General features: G+C 45.3%; 1 protein-coding gene across 2 annotated transcripts in view; it reads left to right on the forward strand.

Annotated features, from left to right (window-relative positions):
* Window positions 1-20,777, forward strand: part of fat4 (FAT atypical cadherin 4) — a 115,152-nt gene that overhangs the window by 10,528 nt on the left and 83,847 nt on the right. The window lies entirely within an intron of this gene.

Raw genomic sequence — 20,777 nt, forward strand, 5'->3', positions numbered from 1 at the left:
TAGAACTGAATTTCAAAGACTGCGTCAACCCCCCCTCTTTCGTTTACTAGAACCCATACCCTTCTGCAGCTCAGAATCCTGTAGACCCTCACTGAGGCCACGCCTCTCGTCCTGCCGCTGTGGGCCTGGGGAGGCGTGGCTAACTGCACCCCGGTCTAGGAAACCGACGCCAGCCAGTCGCACGGCTGCTCAGTCTTCACGGCTACCGGCTCTGCCCGCGTTCCGTCTGGGGACTTCAGCTGGGAATTCTGTGTGGCAGCTGCTCGTGTGGGCACTCATGTTACTCTCTCTCTCTCCCTCACTCTCTTTCTCTCTTTCCTTCTCTTTCTGTCTCTCTTTGTCTTTCTCCCCACTGCTCTTCTCTCTCTATCTCTCTCTTCCCGTCCTCTAGCCTTGTCTTTCTGTCTCTGTCTCTCTCGCTTTCTCTCTCTCCCCTCCTCTGTCCTTCTCACCGTCTCTCCCCCCCCCTCTGTCTCTTTCTCCCTCTCTCTACGTGATTGCTTTTCTGGTGGGCCACCTGGACCTGGGGGGCCACTGGTCCTGTGCCTGTTGCTTAGTGACCACGATACCCGTTTTAGGACACTGGCGGGTCACCTGACACCCTTCATCACCCCGCCCTCTGACCCGGGGATCGGGGTGCAAGACAGGCACCCGTTCCCCTCTCTCTCTCCCGGGTCTCTGGATCCCTCTCCTGGGCACTGGCCTTCTGTTCAGTCCTTGGCAATAAGTTGTTGAAAGAAATCCAAATACTAAATGATTATAGTATGACGACTTGCTTATTTTCCGGATTTTTTCACCATTTCATTTATTGGCTTTTTGTCCAGAAATGTTGGGGGTGAGTAGTGGGGGGGGGGGGGGGGGGGGTTGATGTTCGGCTGCTAAATAAATAAATAAACTAGCTGTGGACTGAGCTCCGGTTGGACCAGACGTCTGCTATAAAATGGTGGACGTTTGTTTTCTCTTGAGACATGGGTTCCTTTCCACATTGCGTCTGATTGTCACGCCTCATTAGCCCTGCGATTTCAGAGCACTGAGCATGTGCCCAGAGGGAGCCAGCGGAGTAGAGCAGTAACAGTCCAACAAGTCGCATTCATAATGCCTTAATAGCTGCTTCATAATGCATCATAACATAAGCACTGTCATAAGCATATATGAATGTTATAATCATCCCATATGACATGGGTTTCATAGTACAGTACATGTCAGGTTATCGTGACAACATTCTTGTCTGTATGTGTTTAATAACCTTGTGTCAGTTTCATAGTGTTATGCAGGGTTATGCAACTATTTACAGCTCATGAGAGCATTACAACAACCTGCTTCGAATAAAGCATTGCCCAAAAAGAATTTGTTGGCACACCCATTCGCACTTTGTCTAAACCAGAAAGGGGCTGCTCTCTTTGAGAGGTTAGTAGCAGTTCAGGACTTGGCACATCAGTACACTTATTTCACTGAATGTTTTACAAAAAATGAGTTTTCAGATAGCTGCAGCTCGTGTGTATTACTGTGTGTGTGGGGGGACTCGCGCTGAGCAACGATTACACATGACTTCAGGCAGGGTGCCAGCATCGGACACCCAGGGAAAATAGCTTAGCGGGTCAGTGGACCACATCGGTTAAAAGGTTATGTAACGGTCACCCGTATCCAAGAGAGGGCGTGTTCATATCTCCTTTTATCCATTTCGTCCTGAAGACAAGACGGACTGCTGGATTACAGGGCTTTCGGGGCCTCAAAGCACGATGACTCATTTCTCAGAAATGCGCGGGATGACAGAAAAAGGTTTATTTGCGCGATCATGCAGAGAAGAGAAAAGTGGGCTGCAGACCCGGCCTTATTTATTACATTTTAACCTTCATTTTGGGATTCCAGTCCAGGGGTAATAGATCTCTTCAGAGTTCATGACAGAATGCTTGGATATCATCAGCCACCATCTATCGAGTCTAAAGTACAATAAAAACCATTTTGAAAAAAAGAAGAAGCTTATTTGGAAAAGGATATTTTGACTATGTTGCAGAGCACAGCAAAATGTTCTGCGTTAATTTAACTCTGAGTTTATGGGGTGTATATATAGCCAAGAAGGATCAAGCACGCTCTATCAGAGAACAAGGTTAAACCAGAGGTGATTTAACATTGAACATTTTGTTGTGTCGATACAGGCATAATATTGTGGGGATTTGGTGGATGTGGAGACTTTAGACTTTCATTATATTCATTATATTCGCTCACACAAAGAAGAACATGTCCAAAAAGCACCCCCATAAATATTCTCCAGGTTTGCTTTTAAGAGCATGAGCAGTTCAGATCATCTTAAAAGACACCGCACAAATCAATATGCGCAGAATGCACAGAAACACCTCTAAAAGTTTATCAATGCAGACGGTACCTATGTCATCAGATATCTGATGCGTCCACACATGCTGAACACACAGTCACACACACATACTGTCCACGCTCTCATGTACACAGACAGGTACGTGTGTGTGCAAATACACATACATACACACACACATGCATGCACACACTGACACAACACACACACATGTGCACGCACTCAGATACACACACTCACACCTATGCACACACAGATTCTCACACACACACACTCGCATGTACACACACATACATACGTGGGGGCGACATGGCTCAGGCAGTAAGAGCAGTCGTCTGGCAGTCGGAGGGTTGCCAGTTCGATCCCCCGCCCAGGCTGTGTCAAAGTGTCCCTGAGCAAGACACCTAACCCGCAAATGCTCCTGATGAGCTGGTCGGGGCTTTGCATGGCAGCCAATCGCCGTCGGTGTGTGAGTGTGTGTATGAATGGGTGAATGAGAAGCATCAATTGTACAGCGCTTTGGATTTTTACCATTTACCATTTACATTTACATACTGTACTCTCTCGTGTACACAGATAGGTATGTGTGCGTACACATACACACATGCACACACACACTGATACATACACACATACGCACGCACACACATACATGCACGCACACGTGCACGCACACATGCACACACCCGCACACACATGCACACACACTGATACATACACACGCACGCACACGTGCACGCACACACTCCCACATACACACACACACATTCTCACTCGCACACAAACAGATACATGCGCTAACAGACAGGTACCATTTGTGCGGCGTTGTTCTGCAGGTTGCTGGTGCAGCTGCTGCTCATGTTCCATCCTCATGCAGAGTCACACTGAGAACCTCAGAGCTCTCGAACTGTACCTGTTCTGCTTTAGCGAGATTTACAGGATCTCTTCACTTTACAGCGCACTAAGCCGGGGAGCAAAAGGGCTCAATAAGAGCCGGAGAACAGTTTCACCTGCGAAAGACAGAGATGGAGAATGAGAGAAAGGAAAAGAGCAAGGAAATAGGAAAAGGCAGACGGAGGGGGGAGGGAAGTTAGTAAAGGAGAAAGAAACGTTAGGGCTGTGAAAGATAACTCAAAGGGTATCTTTTCAGAATGTAGACTACAGCACGTCCCATAAACGGCACATGTATTATAGATACCCCCTGCGGGCTGACTGCACTGCGCCGTGCCACACTAGAGGGCAGTCCTGGGGGTGTCTGGCCTGCTCCACGTCTTTCTGGGTCAGCTTCATCTCTCCTCGCATGTACCGTAACACTCCTGCAGTTAAGCACCGCAGGCTGTTTGACATTTGATGACATCAAAAAAACAAGGGTGGGTGGTGGGGTTCCCACCCAGCTTGCACCTTGGGTACCCCCCTCCCTATTGCGATGGGTAACGGAGGTATGGGTTCGGAAGGCTGCGGTATCTTCACCCGCCCCCCCCCCCCCCCAGCCCGGATAATTTAGGATCAGAGGGGAGCTAGGAAGAGGCTGTGGGAGGGTTGTGGAATTGCGGGAGAGAGTACTGGAATGGTCTCTGATGTCAGGCCTGCAGACGGGGAGAGATACGCTGGCACCACAGAAGAAGTCCGGGAGGGTTTTTTGTTATCTTCCCTTGTTTTTATGGCTTTTCCAAAAGAGGAGTGCACAGATGCCCTGCCCCTCGACACAGCCTGCTCAGGCCCGCACATCCAACAGGGCACAGTACTACATCCAGGGCACTTAGTACAGAGCCAACTAAGGCCCGTGCACCCAGCCTAGAACAGCTCTACAGCCAGGGCACTTAGTATAGAGCTGGCCGTCGCATGGGGAACAGCACTGCAGGCAAGACACTTCCTACGGAGCCGGCTGAGGTTACCAAGTTCAGTGTAGACACCGTTTTCTTATTTTCTTGTATCCTAACACAGGCTCTGCGTTACTGTGTAATTCGGTGATAAAATCGATCCCCTTTCCACCGGCCCTAGCAGGTGTTTGGTTCCCTTTCCCGGTATGCTTTGAAGTAAGCAGTGAAATCGTAATAAAAACAGTCTTTTTTTGTTTACCGCCAATTAGAGCAGGGAGGAAAGGAATCTGACAGGTGGTGTGTAGACTCAGCGGGCCGCAGGGCTCCTCCGGGAAAAAGTAAAACATGCTCAGAACTCAGCGGGCGCTCGCTCGCTGCCACACGGATCCTGCATTGAGATGAGTCAGTGAACTCAGCGACCTCTTGGTGGGGTGGGGGTACCCCCCTTTAGGGTCATGCTCTGTATCCAACGTTACTCAGCTTCACAGCGGTCATTTTCACATTTTCATCGTCGGCCTTCTATATGTTAAATTATTTCAGAACTAGGAGGATGCTCTCAGTGCGTCAAGCCAAGTAACTTTACCGATGAGTTCTCTTCATAAATGAAACTATTATTATGGATTATGAATGCGCGTATTGAATAAGCAGCCTGAAAAAAGACAGTGAGCGAAAATTTGCAGAACATTCTGGCCCTGTTTGCAATTACAAAAGCTAATACAAGTTGTGTTTTTATGTGCATCTATGTGCCATTCGTGCCCAAATACGTAAAGGAAAATGAGTGCATATCACAAATAATTAAAATGCACAACCACTGCATCTTTTTATGGTAGAGAGCTGGACCAGATCGCTGCTGAAGGGAAGCACATTATTTGAATGACCTCAGTGAAAATAAAACTCGATTTTTCTGTTCATTTCTTTTCCAGAAACTTGCAGTTAAAAAGGAAAAAGAGAAAGAAAGCTAAAGTGAGTTAAAGAAAGAAAAGCACAGTGCTTAAATAGCTGCCCGTTCTCTCTCCCTGTTCTTCTGTCTAATTAAAGACATCTGGGTAACAGATTAGGCTGTGATGCACAGGCCCATGTGACTCCAGTTCTTGTCCCTGATTGGCTCACCTGAGCTGCCTGCTTGGCTTGGTTGTCGGGGAAAAAGTTTTGCCTTTATTAAACAAGCTGATATCTTGAGGAGGTTTTGGCCCCGTTTGGCCAGTTTGTGCCGTAATCGCCAGGGAAAAGAATGCAGCTCTGGCTTTGATTACCCATGATGCCAGGCTGTTTTTAGTTTTTGACTTCTTTTTTAAATCATACGAATAAAAATTGTCGAAAAGGCCTAAGTTGGTAGGTTTTAGAGGCAAAAAAGGTGTGTGTGTATTTTCTCACAGATACATAGATAAACTCACACATCTAGCGGTGGGTTAAAAGACGTAAGGCTATAAGGCTGGGGTGTTTCTTTCCCATAATATTCAGCCAAACTTTACAGGTTTTAATAAAGGGACAGTGAATGGGGTTGAACAGTGTATTCAGGCCTTATTGTGTTAACTTTTGACATAGATTAATTGGGACTAACCAAATGGCTTTTATTCAATTAAATGTTATGTAAATGATTCTCCCTTCACTGGTAGTCAGGGAAAATTTTGTGAAAGACCATTTTTGAACAACAATGAGCACATTTTATTACATTAATATTTTGATGTAATTATTACATACAATATACAATTAATTTGTATTTGTAAAATGTACTAACTGTTAAATCATTTTTTCCCCATAGAGTCATTAAGTAAAAAAGTGTCTTTCATTACTTAGTCTTTCAATGCCTTAATTATTATTTTTTTGCTCATACAATATTTTTTGCTTGGACATCATTTTGGTTCTTGTTTTCCATCATTTTAAAGGAACACATTTAACCAGAGAAGGAACGTTTGTTTCTGGGGTTGAGTTTCAGGTGAGGCAGTTCGCATGGTGCGCTCAGTAGGAGTTGTCACTAAAAGCTACCCTAGAAAGGACTAAACACCACGGGCATAGGAACCCTATTGGCCATAATGTGCCCTTAAATGGCTGGCATGCTAGGATTAATACAACACACGTTGTTCACAGGGCAGGACTTCTGTCCTTTCTAGGGTAGCCATCTAGTGGCAGCTCTTGAAGTGGGCTTTGAAGGGTGGTGCACTATCTGTGATATCTCTGATAACCCTAGGAAACGTAGGCCAGTGTCCAAGCATACAGCATACACCGCATACATCATTTCTTCTCAGCTGCAGACTTAGGCTTGTGCCAGCATCAGTTTTCACTGAGAACTATGGAAACAGACTTATGTAATTATTTTTCACATTTAAAAAAACGCAGACTGATAGTTCAATGATCAGAGACGTTCATTTAAAGGCCAAGCTGACTTATTGATGTTGAAATGAGTCCTACTGCTAGCACTCAAGATTCAAGCAGCCACAGAGGCAAACTATCTGTATCGGACAGCTGGACTTTTTGGGTTCCGCTGCCTTTTCCTCTGCAAGCGGACAGGCAGACAGCTCATTACAGAGTCACGTCTGATTGGGCGGCAGTATCCAGGCGGACATGGTTATAACATTTAAGGGAGTTGTTAGAAGATTAATAACCTGTTTCCACTGGAGAGCTTTTGAGTTTTTCTTTCTGAAGATATTGTTCCGTGACAGAACAAACTGCATAAGGCCACCATTGGGCAGTGCAAGCCCCTGTGTGGAGATTCCTGCCAGGCATAAATCATTTATATTATACTTTTATGGCATTTTGGCTTTATTAAACATCTTGGGTTCATTCCATCACCGCAGAAAAGTGCAGAGATGGAATTTCCTTCTTTTTTTTTTTTGGTACGCGTTCTTCCTGCTTCTGGGCCAGGCAGGAACAGGATTGCCAAAGTTACAGTTTTCCCCCATATATGGGGAAATTTGCTGGGAGTAAAAAATGTAATGGGACTCAATGGTAGATATGGGATTTTAAAATGAGGTTTTGGTGGTATGGGGCAAAGTCTGTATGGGAGGGGACATTTGTATGGAAAACATTTTGAGGAATGTTTCAGGGGATAAAAACGCTAGCATCTGGCAATGCTGAGCAGTAAATACCCTGCTTATCCAAAAAAAAAAAAAAAAAAGAACAAAAGGACATAACAGATGCTTTACGAAAATAAACTAGCAAACCTTCACGAGCGCTAAGCTTCCCTGCTGAAAAAAACAAAAACAGCTCAAGCTAGGTTTTGAACCAACGTGGTTTGACCAGCTCAAACTGATAGCTGGACATTTCGAGCTGGATTTTACACTGGGGTTGCTGGAGGTGATGGCAGACTCGGAGGGGGAGAGGACCTGCGAAACAGACCCTCAGCGAATCCCGGCTGGCCTCGGCCGGATGGGCGGGGCCGGGGGTGGAGGCGTCGACTGGCAGGCCCAGGCGTGTGTGTGAGGGGCCACCGTGGCAGGGGCCGGTTACTGGCCGTGAGCTCCACACGGGCACCCTTTGTGCGGCTGGCGTCCGTCAGGTCCGTGACGCTGTAACAATCATCGGCGTGTTATTTCCCAGCATTCCCGCTGCGGGCCATAAGCAGGAAGCTGCCTGCTCGCTCAGACTTTCCTTCCTTTGTTACAGATAGGTAGCTGTTAGCCAGGAGTTCACAGATAAATGATCCCCTCCCCCCTTCTCTCTATCTGTCTTTTTTTCTCTTTCTCACTCTGTCTCTCTTACACGGTCTCTCACACACTCTCATTATTTCTCTCTGTCTTGCCCACCCCCTGCCCCCCTCAAACAGGCTGGCCCACTTCCTCCATCTCTGTTGAAGTGGTGACTGAAGTGCAGACACACGTTCGCTCTCAGACGTTTCGCTCCCGAATTTGTCGCCGAAAGACTCTCCGCTTTCGTTTTAATGCGGTTAATAAAGCTGATGAATACTTTATCGCGTAATTAGAGAAAGGATATGCCGCACTGTTCCTGTCCTTTTGGAGCCCTTGCCGTGACTTCCTGAGACGGGTTTATGTGCTTCCTGTGAACTCCCGTGCACTGGCTCTTTAGAGCCCTTGCCCTGGCTGTGCTCGGCCTGCCCTCTGCTCGCAGGGTTACTGTTTCCACCATTAAAGATTCACACTTTCTGCAGAGACCTCATCTTCGTTCCCGCAGGGTCGCGTTCCTGCCGTCCTTAAGTTTCAGGCTACGGGGTCGCGGAGTGTGTTTTTTTGCGCGTACGCGTGTGCTGTATGCGTGCGTACGTTTCTGCACACCGCGGGGCAGCCGTGTGTTTTCCCAGGGTTGTTGCGGTATATTAGTCAAACGGAGTCGGTTGTTAAAGCACAACTCGATCCTCTGACTGTCAGGCGACCTACCTGCCGCCCGCGTCGGGTTTCGGCGGCAGTACAGCCTCGACGCTCCGCTCCGTGGAATTACAGGAACTGAGGTTGCTGCGCTCTGCGTGCAGCCCTAGAGCAGTGCACCGGCTTCTTATAATATTTACCAAGGAATAAAACGTTTGTCTGGACGTATTACAGCTAAACACACACACACACACACACACACACAGTGCTTTCCAACAGAAACTTCTTTTCAAAATGGTATTGGACCGTAGGTGGGTTCATTTTAATTTTCGCCCCGACTCTCATTTAGTCAAGTATTTCAGTATCACAGGTGCTTACAGTCACAGAAATTATGTGTGTATTAAAATAAGACAGAACATGACAGGAAATGGAAGTTATGAAGCGAAACGGGAAATCAAGAGGATTTCCACTGACAGCAGTTTGGAGTGTTGGTGTGTTCATTCACACCTGTTTCCACATTACAGGCACAAGTCTCCTGTTTTATTCATGGGCCAATGAGCTCGGGAGAGAAGCTGCTTTTCTGACTAAGTGAGTGCCAGCCCACTCACTTTCACACTCATCACGATGCAACTTATCATATATTTGGACCGTATGCTTTTCAAACAAATCAAACCGGCACCAGGCTCGGTGGCTAAGGGCTGGCTAGATCAGTGTAGATCAGAGGCGCAAATCCTTAGCAGTCACACCTTGTCTATACAGTCTGCTCGTTCTGACATGTATATTGCTCATAGTTCAACGAAAGAAATGGCTGACTTTGCATTGAGCATTTACACCAATGGCCTCTTACAGATATTTAGAAAAAAATAAGGAACTTAGAAAAAATATGGTCACAAGCTGAAGCAATTTGTGGTAATATTTAAAAGCATTTAGATAACCGTGAGTGTGAGAGTGATTGCACGGCCTTGTAAATATTGTAAATATTGTGAATATTAAGTAATATTCCTTGATAAACGATGCCTTGATGTTTTTGCCCATCCTAATAAAGGCTTTTTCTCCATAATTTCACCTGGAGAGTGCCTTGGTTTTCCTTCCTTGGTGTCTATCTGCCGTAACAATGAGCACCTATCGCTCCTGTATCCAAGCAGTGCTTCATTTTGATCACGGCCTTTTGTAATTTGGATTTAACCACACAGAGATTAATGTTTCACTGTGTCAGACAAAAGCTAGACCACGCTTGTCCAAATCTCCGATGGGGCTCATGAGAAACAAAGGGCGGCACAGGTGTGGGAGCCCCCAACCGGTACTTCAGAGAGCTGAGTCAAGGTGCTCCATCTGGCATTTCCAGCTGGTGCTGACGAGCCCTTTCTCTTTCTCCTGATACAGACTGCCCCACCCAGCTCTCGCACACTGAGGTCATCTCCCCTGTTCACCAATTCAGGAAAACACGACGAGTGTATATCAAGTGCGTGGCGCGTGTATGTTCACATGGCCACGTGCGTGCATATTAGCGTAGGCCTCCTGCAGTTTCTCCTCCGAGCGTCTCCCGGGATTTGACGGGAAGCTGTTTAGCCATTTAGTGTTTTTTCTTTTCGCTACCGCTAATGCTAACCACCGGCAGGGCCTGATGAGGCCGACCCACGATGTGCTGAGCCCCGGCCGGGTCCCGTCACAGGGCGCTCTGAAAGATCCGGGACTACTGCTAGCGCACGCTAGTCTGTCCCAAAGTTATGGCTCCTTAACCGCACCTGTTTTTCCATCCTGAGCGCACGAGGTTGTCCCATCAGTTTTTGATTGATTGATTTATTGATTTAATTTGACATTTAAAAAAATAGAAATAGTGTCAGTAGCCCTTAGGCAGCAAGAATATACGCTCACTGAGCACTTTATTAGGAACACTATATTAATACTGGGTACGGCCTCCCGTGGCATGGATTCCACAAGATTCCTTTGAGATTCTGTTCCATGTTGACATGATTGTATCATGCAATTTCTGCAGATTTGTCAGCTGCACATTCATGCTGCGAATCTCCTGTTCTACCACACCCTAAAGGTGTTCTATTGAAGTCAAAAAAGCAGTTCTTCTACATTCACTATAGCAGGCCACGTCTACTGATCCAAATGCTTGATCAGCACATTACTTACGTCACATCCAGAGTGACTTTTGCTTGGTATTAATATACAGCTGAATATACAGTATGCTGAACAGACCTGGGTCAAACACGTGATTATTATGGATTCAAATACTGTTCTGCGCTCAATGGATTTTGCCTGGAGCAATTGATCCAACCAAGAGGACCAGAAGGCAGGGATTGCACTTTTTGAGAGTATTTCATGGGTTCCGGTACACCACACAAGCTCAGTAAAGTGTAGAAAAATATTTGAATCCAAAAGAACTACATATTTGACCCATTACTGATCCTGAAAACATTCAGGTTAAGAACCTTGCTCAAGGGTATGATGCCATTGCATCACCTGGGAATCAAACCTTCACCCTTTAGGTTACAAATGCAGTTCCTTACTCATTACTCAGTACACTGCCAGCCCCAATATAGAGTTCAAAAAGTCAGACAAATGATCAGTAGGCCTTTGTTCTTTAAGATGGATTTTGATTTCTTTATCTCTCTCATTAAGCGAGTGTTCATTACGCACTGCATTGATGTAATTACGAATCCCCAAGACAGCGTGCTCTGCATCCTTATCCCTGTTGTTGTTTTTCCTCTCAGACCAAATTTATTCAGATTAAAAGTTCCATCCTAATTAATTTATAATGAAATCATCTCAAAAACCCCAGGACAGTTCTGTAGGTTTATGAGGCTGTTTTTAATCACTCTCGCACTGACACACACGCACAAACACAAAACCACAATCAGCCAATTACTGTAGTGTTGCTGTTGTTACTGATTCACACCTCAAACAGTACAGGAGTCTTGTGAGATGGTCTGTGTTGTTGTTGATTTCCAGTTGAAACAGTAGAGAAGACGTGTATGATTGTGTTGTTATCGATTCCCAGTTCAAACAGTAAAAGAGACTCATATGATTGTGCTGTTATGGGTTCCCTGCTCTTTCTCCCTCTGTCACACGGTCTTATTCACACCATCAGTATGAGAGCCAGAGATTACACGCATGCTTGTTATCCCATTAACTGCTCTTATGTTACCAATTTTATGCTTTCAATTTATCATTTTAAACCTTCAAAAACACTCATTAAATAATAATAATAATAATAATAATAATAATAATAATAATAATAATAATAATAATATAATGTATAATAATAAGAATGATAATAATACTACTAGTAATAATAAGACAACAACAATAATAATCATAATAATAGTAATAATAACAATAATACTACTACTACTAATAATAATAGTAATAATAAATATTGTTGCTAATACTAATATTATTAGTATTGTTGTTGTTGCTGTAATAATAATGTAATGACTTTTTTGTTAATAATTGCTTTTTTATTGGTGAAGCCTAGTTTAGAGTAGGTGATGGGAGAAATGACTGGCTCCATTGTTTTAGCAAAGTTGTAAAACCAAAGGCAGTTAAGTGATTTTATCGTAATGGCAAGATTCAGTACCGTTGGTTTTAGACTTGGGCCTTATGTTTATTCGTCTCAGCTATGGGCAGCATTTTATGATCAAACAGCATTTGCCGAAATCATCTAAAAAGTGAAAAGGACAACTTACTCAAGGTTTTCTGAAATGGGTTAAAAATGGAGCTGGTCATCCTGTTGGATTTCAGTTGAATTCTTGCAATTTTCAGCATATTAATCTTTTTGAGGGGAGTACTGAGGGCTTTTTCCCCCTCCTATTTTTTTAAAGACTGGCTGTCAACAAGGCTTTTTAAAGTAATGCTCTTAGCAGGTCATTTAGCATTCGGAGACTTTTTCAGCGAGTTAGCCCAAACACTAAGACCCTGTGTCTCTGGCTTCTGATTAGTGACACTTTAATAAAGTCATTTGAAGTTCAGTGGACTGAATTTTCCACCTTTTCTAGTGTTTCTATGGTCACAGGGAAACGACCTGTATTCAGCCCCATATACAATCTTTTAAATGCAAATCCTTTAAAAGTAACTGTGTAATTCTGTGTATGGGACTCTAGGCTGGCAGGGAGAGAAAGTGTCTTTTATATGTGACCACAGTGCCGTTTCTCTCCCTGTCTTCTTGATCTGACAGCAATTGACTAAACCGACCCTTAAAAGCTCGACAAAAGGTTGGCAAAATCTTTTACCCGTCTTTTTTTTTTTTGTTTCCTTTTTTTTTTTAAAGCCGCAGCACTTTTTGTGGAAGGGGGCGAGACAGACAAAGGTCGCCCCCTCTTCCACTCGATTAGCCCGCAAGGCTGGAGTAAATGTTTGGTTGAAAAATTTCTTAACATTCTCCGGATTTTTTTTTCTCTCTCCCACTCACTCCACGTCTCTCCTTCCCTTCTCCTTCTCCCTCTCTGTCTCCTCTCCTGCGCTGCCAAGAGAGAGGAGAGAAAAAAGTATGTCGAATCGGCCACAATTGAATCCTTCACGGTGAGCTCACGCAGAGGGAATTAATGCGTTTTGTATTGGGCCCGTGGAGCTGGGATAGACAGCCGCCCCCCGCCTCCCCTACACGTGAGAATTCCCAGTGTAAAATTATGGCTGTCACCCGCTTCGCGAGGGAGCGGGAAGTGGACCATTGACTTGATTTTCATGGGAAGTCGGGCACCGTGGCACCGACAGTCCCAGTGTGGACAGGAATCTGGGGGGAGGGGGTGGAGTGCGCATGGGGCATTGTGCTGCGGTTTGTTTGGGAAAAACAAGAGTCCGGAGACAAAGCGCTGAATGGGAACAGTGGTCCCTGTGTCCCGTTCCCCCACCAACCCCCGGACAGGCCTTCACGGGCCCGATTCGGTAAAGAACTGTCTCCTCTCTCCCTCTCTCTATTGCTGTCTCTCTCACTTTCTCTCACTCTCTCTCCCTCTGTCTGTCTCTCTCTTGCTCTCTCTCCCTTTATCTCTCTCTCTGTCTTGCACACACACACACATACACACACACGCTCTCCCTTCCCCAAGAGGTATGAGTGTTGGGACTAGCTATCCTCACATAGTGCATGTGTGTGATTGTGTGTGTTAGTGAGAGAGAGAGAGAGAGAGAGAGAGAGCGCACGCGAGTGTTTATTTACCAGCTCCTCAGATTCTGCCTCAGTAGTTGGCGGTTTGCTGGTCTGCAGGTTCTCAGGCTGGGGGGGGGGTACTAGCGTTCTTGCCCGGTGCAGACGGTGTGGTCATAGAGCAGTCGGCCCTTATCTCTGCCGGGGTTTAGGGAGCAGCGGGACAGACAGCCGCCCCTCGGACTATCGGAGGGGATGGGTCGAGCAGGGCAGTAGCGCAGTTATCCGCTCTTCCCTTTGAAAGCAGCGCTGGCGGGGTTTCTCACACATGAAAGAGTCAGTGAGTGAGTCAGTGAGTGAGTGAGTGAGTGAGTGAGTTGTTCACTCAGCCAGACAGTTCTCTCCAGGTTCTGCGCCAGTGTTTAATCTAATATATTCTAATATATTTAGTCTAATATAGTCTTGTCTGTGCCCTTTTAAGTTTTTCTTTAGTTCATCCCAAAATAATCTGTTTGGAGATACATTACACGGAAAGTCCCGAAAAAAGTTTGAAAGCTTGTCACTGGGGTGGTACCCTATAGGTACATAAAATACTTCCCCTTGCCATTGGATTAATAATTAATTTGTACCTTTATAGTATCAGTCTCTTACCTTTCAGCGTACATTTTGGAAATTTGTTCCTGAAAGAGCAAAAATGTACCTCCACTGTACCCTTATTTCTGAGAGGGTAGGATCTTCTGCAACCTTGTTTCTGAATCTACAACCTCTAGGGTCATGCCCTTTGACCTATCGGAGTTATTGTTATGTGGCCAAGAAATAACAAGGCCAGTCTCTGGTACTGCAGAGGAAGCAACACGCCCCCCCCAAAGAATATGAAGAACTGTCAACAATTGAACTTTATACTGGTGTTTCCAACCTTATTGTTCATGCAAAAGTGTGTAAAACAAAGAGGAAAAAACACAATACCTCTGGAAATACTAATACAGCACTCATAGTTTTTCCTGTCCTTGTGTCCTTGGCTGGCAGCTTCCGTGATGAACCGCTCTTTGTTCTCCTGCTTTTTATTCTTCTCCTTCCCTAGTTCTGCAAATAACAGGTCCATTCTGTTGACACTTTGTGTGTCGCCATTTTGTTGTCTGCCAAATGAGTATCCTTTTATTCATAAATATGAAAAATCAGTGAGAAACAGTAGAGGTTTGTCCTGAGCCTGAGGTTTGACACCTGTATGGGAAAGTGCCACTAGAATCATCCAAAAAGAAATCTGAGATAAAAGTAAAAAATGGTTCTATTTTATATTTTCTTAGATTTTATATAGATATAGACGGTAAAGCTAACCCCATGCAACACCTTTGCATGCAAGTTTGTACAGTACTTTTGAAAACATAGCATTATTATTATTATTATTATTATTATTATTATTATTATTATTATTATTATTATTTCATGTTTATTGTTTAATCCCATAAAATTAGACCAATGGTTAACTGGTTTTTAAGAGTTTTCAAACACCGAATGGGGACAAATAGACCCCAAACATGAGTTGAAACAGCATGTGAGCAATACTACTCATACTAGATTTCAGGCTGATAGTCATTGAAATGTAGTGTGAGTAGTATGCGGTTTAGAACAAAGCCGTGATATGAAGGTTAACAGAGTGCAAGGTACCGGGGTCTGCTTCCTCCCGCTATGCGAGGATTGAGAGGAATGGTCATGTGAGGGTGTGATTAAGGAACTGTGCGGCCCCCAGGATTAAACCCTGTCGCTTTCTTACGGCTCCTGTCCTGTGTGCTGTTCAAAAGTTTGGAAGAATATTTAACTTAAAAAAAACTATCATAATTGCAGCTTATGTTGTGAAAAATGAAATAGTAAAGTAAGCTGATTTTACGATTGAGGCACGCTAAGTATCAGCGCGCGGAATCGGACAGAACCGGACCCCTCACCCAGAGCCAGCCGGCGGCAGTCCGATGGGAATCTTTTTGTTTTCCGCTGCATTTCTGTGCTTAAAAGAGGTGGCGTATCGTAGCGTTGAAGCGGTTTCTCATGCGACCGCCCCCCCCTCCCCTCCCTCTTCCCGGCCCGACGGACTTGGCGTCTCGGCGTGGGCCGAGACAGACCGGGCTTAGCACAGAGGGCTGTCCTGTGACCGCGACGGAACCGCCGACCGTGGTACCGCCTGGGACGACCGAGATTATGCGCCCCGCCGCGGGCTCCAGGCGTCACATGGTGGTCACCGCCGGCTTCAAAAGCGCCCCCTCCCCCCCCCGCCCCCCTTCCACCCCCTCCTCCCTTCTCCTTTCGTCAACTTGCTATCACGTTCCAGCAATAAATTTGGAAGCGAGATGGGGGAAAAAAAACCTGATGCTGCTGAAGTTTATTTCTCCGCGGATGGAATCACAAATCTCTTTCTTCTCCCCTTTCCTTCTGCCCCTCTCGCCCCTTTTGTCTTACACTTCCACAAAGGTTTTGTGAGAGACCTTTTTGGAAACGCGTGCTTGGAATGTGCGCCCTTTTCTCTCACCATCTGTTAAATGTTCATGGTCAGAGAACTGTTCTCGGAGAACTGAGATCGCACCTTGATCCAAGGAGTAATACTGAACTTTCTCTCTAAAGCTGAACATTCTCTCTCAACCTGAACATTCTAATACTGAACTTTCTCTCTAAAGCTGAACATTATAATACTGAACTTTCTCTCTGAAGCTAAACATTATAATACTGAACTTTCTCTCTAAAGCTGAACATTCTAATGCTGAACTTTCTCTCTCAACCTGAACATTATAATACTGAACTTTCTCTCTCAACCTGAACATTCTAATACTGAACTTTCTCTAAAGCTGATTATTTGATTGCTGAACTTTTTCTCTAAAGCTGAACATTCTAATGCTGAACTTTCTCTCTAAAGCTGAACATTCTAATGCTGAACTTTCTCTCTAAAGCTGAACATTCTAATACTGAACTTTCTCTCTCAACCTGAACATTCTAATACTGAACTTTCTCTCTAAAGCTGAACATTCTAATGCTGAACCTTCTCTCTAAAGCTGAACATTCTAATACTGAACTTTCTTTCTGAAGCTGAACATTCTAATGCTGAACTTTCTCTCTAAAGCTGAACATTCTAATGCTGAACCTTCTCTCTAAAGCTGAACATTCTAATACTGAACTTTCTCTCTGAAGCTAAACATTATAATACTGAACTTTCTCTCTAAAGCTGAACATTCCAATGCTGAACTTTCTCTCTCAACCTGAACATTCTAATACTGAACTTTCTTTCTGAAGCTGAACATTCTAATGCTGAACTTTATGTCTAAAGCTGAACATTCTAATACTGAACTTTCTCTCTGAAGCTGAACATTCTAATACTGAAATTTCAAAAGCTGAACATCCTCTGGGTTTGTGTCCTCATGACTCTTCTTTATGGATCGGACATTCAAGTGGGAAAGGCATAATTTCTTGGGAGGATTTCACTGGCAGGAGTATTTAAGAAGGCAGCGTTAAGGATGAAATAAGAGTGGTACTGTATTGGTTTTCCATACTTTGGAAAGGAGGAGGAAGATGAAGATATCTTCAGCCTAGCCTGGTTGTCATGTTATGGTTGGGTAAGCGTGTAGAGCCATGGAGAATTAGACAGGACTGCACGCAGAGACTGAGAACCCCTCAGAGACAGGATGGAACTGCAACTCCTGTTTCAGAGCCAGAGAGTCCCGTCTGTTACACACTCTGTCTCTGGAGAGAGAGAGCAAGAGAGGGAGAGAAAGGAAGGGACGAGAGACAAGAGATAGAAGGCAAGAGACGGAAAATGAGAGCATGAGAGAATGAGCAGAGATGTTTGGAGAAAGAGAGGGGGAGAAAGACAGACAGAGAGAGAAAGAGGGACAGAGAAAGATGTGAGATGGGAGAGAGGGAGAGAATGAGAGGGGGAGACAGACGGAGGAAAGCGGGGCAGATCTGTCTCGGTGTGTTTAAGTCATTAGCGGCAGCCGTGGTTTCAGCCCGGCAGTCTAGTTCTAATTGTCATTACTTCATTCAGAAAAGATTTATCTTCCCTGGCTAATGTTTACACTGGAATACTCAGAGGTTTTTTTTTCTTCTTTCCTGGTATGAAGGAGGGAACAAAAAATATTAGGGATGTTAATATAATATTCTTCTCTACTCAAGCTGATTATGTAATTCAATAAGACAAGTAAGAAAAAGTATTTGAATTCTCACTTGGTTCTGTAAAATGTTTTCCTTTGTCACAAAGCGTAATTGGTAATTAATTGCTTCTTAGTGAGACATCCAGAAGGAATGTGCTTCATAGCTGGAGGAATTCGCCACTTTGAGAATATATCTTCATCGTTAGTGAAGAAAACTGACAATATTATATATATTGCCATTTTTCTTCAAAAACACTAAGCTACCATACTCCATGGTTGGCATTTTTATAGCGCCTTTATCCAAAGCGCTGTACAATTGAAGCTTCTCATTCACCCATTCATACACACACTCACGGCGATTGGCTGCCATGCAAGGCACCGACCAGCTGGTCAGGAGCATTAGGGGGTTAGGTGTCTTGCTCAGGGACACTTCGACACAGCCCGGGCAGGGGATCGAACCGGCAACCCTCCGACTGCCAGATGACTGCTCTTACTGCCTGAGCCATGTCGCACTCCATCTCTTAGCAGGCACATTCTAAACAGATATTTCCTCGCACACGCCATACTAGCACCAGCACACCATCTCTTTTGACAAAGGTGGGAACCTCCATTCGCCTTTTCACATTTAAGACTTTTATATGATCTTGTCAGCTTTCCCTGCTGACAAAACAGCTCAAGCTAGTTCATGAAACAGCTGGTAGCTGGTTAACCAGCTCCATACTCAACATGGTTTGACCAGCTCAAGCTATGTATTGAAACAGCTGGTAGCTGGTCATTTCAAGCTGGTCATATCTGGATTTTACACCAAGGTTAGCAGGCCCCAGTCTATAGATTAGCTAGAGCCTGGTTGTAGCTTAGCCGTTAGCCGAGCTCTGGATGGGGCAGAGAGTAGTCTCAGATTTGGCCGATCCCTGCTGGGGAAACGACAAAGGCTATGTGTGACGCTGAATGGCGGAGTGAGAGGATTTCCTGGCTTTGAAAGGCAGCTGTGATAAATCAGACACAATCCCACCCTGGTGGTCCTCTGCATTATCGCCCTGTCGGAGTGTATCGGTAATTAAAGAGGAGTCTAACCCACCCCCTCCCTCCCGTTCCTCCCAAATTTGCCCAGCACCACCCCCCCTCCAGAGTAGACTGCGCACCATGTTACTTAACGAGGTGCGGGGAAACATCTAACATCCCAGCACCATCCGCCCCCGAAGTCGTCTGACAAATAAAAACAATCGAGTCCCTATTTCCGAATGCATTTGTTTACACGGCTCGTTGTGAGCCTGGCCCCCCTCGTCTTATGTACAAATGGAATGGTGTATTAGCGTGTGAGTGGGGGGGGGGGTTTGGTCCATTATTCTAGAGTGGGGGGGTCTCAAACAGGGCTGAGTATAGATTGGCGGTTTTGGGAGTAATTCCAGGGTACATTCTTTCAGGCGGTAATTACTAATGCAGATTTTAATCGCAGATTACTCTTGAGAGGATCTAACGGTGGCTGGGCACCACTTATGATTCTTTTTTTGTTTTGCTTGTGCGCTTTTTCTTTCCTTTTTGCGTGAGCTTTGCTGTCGCATGCGGCTCAAACCTCAAGCCATCCCTTGTGCTGAGAAAACAGCTGACGGTGGGCTCTAGCGGAACACACGCTGCTGTGCCTGGTTTTACAGCGATTTTTACAGCGATTTTGCTCCTTCTCTTGTTTCAGCCACGACAGACGAACCTCCATTAACTTGACGCATATGACCCTGTGTAAGAGGATTCTTTTTAGTCCTGGATGTGTTTATTTGTCAATGAAAAGAACAAAAAAAGGACAAATGCAGTTTAAGTGATATTACGCAGGACTGATCCCAAGATGATAATTGTTTTGCTTTTGTATGTGTGCCTGTGGGTTGGTGTGCATATGTGTGTGTGTGTGTGTGTGTGTGTGTGTGTGTGTTCATGTGTGCCTACGTGCATGTCTGTGTGCATACTGTATATGTGTGTGTATACAGTATGCATGTGTGCGTGCATGCATGTGTGTGTTGTGTTTATATGTTATTGTGTGCATGCATAGGGGGGCAGGGGGAGAGGATATAGTTCCAGCCCACTCCCTTCCTCCTGGTCGACACCAGCGCCCCCTCTCAAAGCCCCCATTCCGACTGCAGTCTGCACAGTGGAGGTGAATACTGATCCCCGCACCCCCCACCCCTCGCGATTCAGGGGCCCCAGGGGATGACAAATACGGGGCCGAGACCCTGAAAGGCAGGGTGCGGGGCCCCTGCGGCTCTGTTTGCAGCCGGCCCCCGGAGGCCAGCACTCCTCCGCCTGGGGGGCTGTCAGTTACTGACGGCGCTGTTGTGTTCAGGGGTCCGGCGTGAAAGAGGGCCGGAGAAGCTGCAGGAACCCCCTAACACACATGCACTGAAACACACACACCTACACACACACACACACACACACACTGAAACACACACACACACACACGCACTGAAACACACACACACACACACACACACACTTACACACACATGCATTGAAACACACACATACACACACACACATGCACTGAAACACACACACACACACACACACACATACACACACATGCAATGAAACACGCACACATGCACTGAAACACACACACACGTACTGAAACACACACACACACACATGCACTGAAACACACACATACACACATCCACATACACACACATGCACTGAAACACACACACATACACACACTCATGCACTGAGATACACACACACACACACACACACACACAAACACATACATGCACTGAAACACACACACACATACACACACACACACATACACATACATGCACTGAAACACACACACACATACACACACACAGATGCACTGAAACACACACACACATACACACACACTCATGCACTGAAACTCACACACACACACATAATCACATACATGCACTGAAACACACACACACATGCGCGCACACACTACACACACACATGCACACACGCACCTATGCATGCACACACACAGCACATATATGCACACATACACTACACACACACATGTGCACAACCACCACGCACACTCACACAAGCACACACACAAACACCACGCACACAAACACACTCACACAAACAAACACACATACACACGCATGCACACCACACATAAGCACCACACAG

Source organism: Conger conger, chromosome 8 (genome assembly GCF_963514075.1).
Source record: "Conger conger chromosome 8, fConCon1.1, whole genome shotgun sequence".
Taxonomy (NCBI): domain Eukaryota; kingdom Metazoa; phylum Chordata; class Actinopteri; order Anguilliformes; family Congridae; genus Conger; species Conger conger.